The sequence below is a fragment of the Lathyrus oleraceus genome, chromosome 1 (genome assembly GCF_024323335.1).
Source record: "Lathyrus oleraceus cultivar Zhongwan6 chromosome 1, CAAS_Psat_ZW6_1.0, whole genome shotgun sequence".
Taxonomy (NCBI): Eukaryota; Viridiplantae; Streptophyta; class Magnoliopsida; order Fabales; family Fabaceae; genus Lathyrus; species Lathyrus oleraceus.
The window spans coordinates 381,951,466-381,953,677 of NC_066579.1; the positions used below are offsets into that span (position 1 = coordinate 381,951,466).

General features: G+C 39.6%; 1 non-coding gene across 1 annotated transcript; it reads left to right on the forward strand.

The window, feature by feature from the left end:
• The first annotated feature begins 1,405 nt into the window (after positions 1-1,405).
• On the forward strand, positions 1,406-1,512 carry LOC127116664 (small nucleolar RNA R71). The gene has a single exon (XR_007801467.1). It is a non-coding gene; the product is annotated as a small nucleolar RNA R71 (small nucleolar RNA).
• The last annotated feature ends 700 nt before the right edge of the window (positions 1,513-2,212 follow it).

Consider the following 2,212-nt stretch of genomic DNA (forward strand, 5'->3'; position numbering starts at 1 on the left):
CTATTGGATATTTTACAGATCTATCGGCTAATTGAAGAGACATCTTAGTCGGTTTCAATTCTCCTAGGTTTAGCCTTCTACAAACTGCTAAAGGCATCAAGCTTACGCTTTCTCCCAAGTCTATGAATGCTTTGTCTATAACACGATTCCCTAAAATACAAGGTATGTAAAAGCTTCCTAGATATTTCTCCTTCTTAGCAAGTTTATTCTCAGCAATGGAGTTGCACTCTAAAGGTTTGGGATCATCAAGCCTACACTTGTACGTCAAGATGTCCATAAGGAAGTTAACATAAGATGGTATCTGGGTGATGACTTCAGTGAATGAGATTTCTACATGGAGTTTCTCGATCACCTTTATAAACTTTTTGTATTGGTTATTAATTTTTATCTGTTTAAGTCTTTGCGGGTATGGAATTGGTGGTTTATAAGGAGAGGGTGGAACATAAACTTTATCTTTATTTTCTCCCTTATTTTTCACTTCCTGGTCTTTTTATCTCTCCAGTTCCTCTACTTCATCTATAGACACAACGTTTTTCTTAGAAGCCTCTAGTTCACCCAAGGCTGGTTTTACAGGTTCACCATAAGTGGTCCCACTTCGTAGGGTAATAACATTAGCTTGCCCTCGGGGGTTGGGTTGAGGTTGTCCAGGAAATTGCCCTCCAGGTGTGGCCTGAGGGGCTTGTTGTTGTGATATTTGCGAGATTTGGGTTTCAAGCATCTTATTGTGAGTGATTATCGAATTAACCTTAGTTCCTAATTGTATGATCAATTCATTTATATGAATATCTTGGTTCAGGAACTCTTTGTTTTGCTGAGTTTGGGCCGAAATGAAGTTCTCCATGATTTTCTCAAGATTTGGCTTTTGAGGAACGACCTACATAGGTTGGATTTATCTTTGATCTTGAAAACCTGGTGGTCTTTGAGATGTAGAGTTTTGGATAGGGTTCTTGTTTTTATAAGAGAAACTTGGGTGGTTCCTCCATCCAGGGTCGTAAGTGTTTGAAAACGGGTTTCCTTGGGCATAATTGACCTGGTCTGAGTTCGACTCAGTTAACAGATTTCATTTTTGTGCAAGATGTCCTTTGGTTCCACAGATTTCATAATCTACAGCTACTGCACTTGTAGGATTTGCAGACATGTGTTCAACCTTCAAGGCTAATGCGTCCATTTTAGCTTTCATCATGTCCATACAATTGACCTCATGTATTCCTCCTTTGGCCTCCCTTTTCTCCACTGATGCTCATTCAGACTCCCATTGGTAATGGTTTGTTCCATATCTTTGATGAGAGTGCAAACGTCGGGGTAAGGTTTGTTCATCAGAGCACCACCGGCGGCAGCGTCAATGGACATATTTGTGTTATAGTGAAGTCCATTATAAAAGGTGTGAATAATCAACCATTGTTCTAGGCCATGGTGTGGACAAGCTCTTAGTAGTTCTTCATATATTTCCCAAGCTTCAAAAAGTGATTCACCTTAATTTTGAGTGAATCGGGTTATTTGGTTTCGAAGGACAACGGTCTTACATGGGGGAAAATATCTTGCAAGGAACACTCTCCTGAGGTGTTCCCAAGTAGTTATCTAGTTATCTAGAAGGGAATCTAACCAAGACCGTGCTCTATCTCTGAGGGAAAACGGGAATAGTCTTAGATGAATTGCCTCAAGCGAAGCACCATTAGTCTTGAACGTATCAGCTAATTGGATAAATACTTTTAAATGTCGATTTGGGTTCTCTGTAGCGAGACTCGCATATTGATTTTGTTGAACTAATTGTAATAAAGAGGGTTTTAATTCAAAATTATTAACAGGAATAGTCGGGTTTACTATACTAGAACTGGGTTCTCCGTTAGAAGGTCGGGAAAATTCCTTAAGTGGTCTTCGGCCAATGCTCTCCTAATTCTTTGGAGCAAACGACGTGCGCGAGCGTATCGCTCTAGTTCAGCTATTGGATCTTCTAAACTTCTGGTACTGTGAGTTTTTCGCATTTACCAGCTAAAAGGGGCCTTAGTCTAGATGGTGTAACAATAGTGTACGAAAATTTGATGTAATTGGTCCCCGGCAACGGCGCCAAAAACTTGATGGGTGTGTAATTTCTATCCTCAAGTATACGAAACACGTCAAAGTAATACAAAAGATTATCATTCCCACAGAGACCAAATTATCAATCTATCGACTTCTATCATTACAGTGTTTCTCTAAGGCAAATCAAATAGAT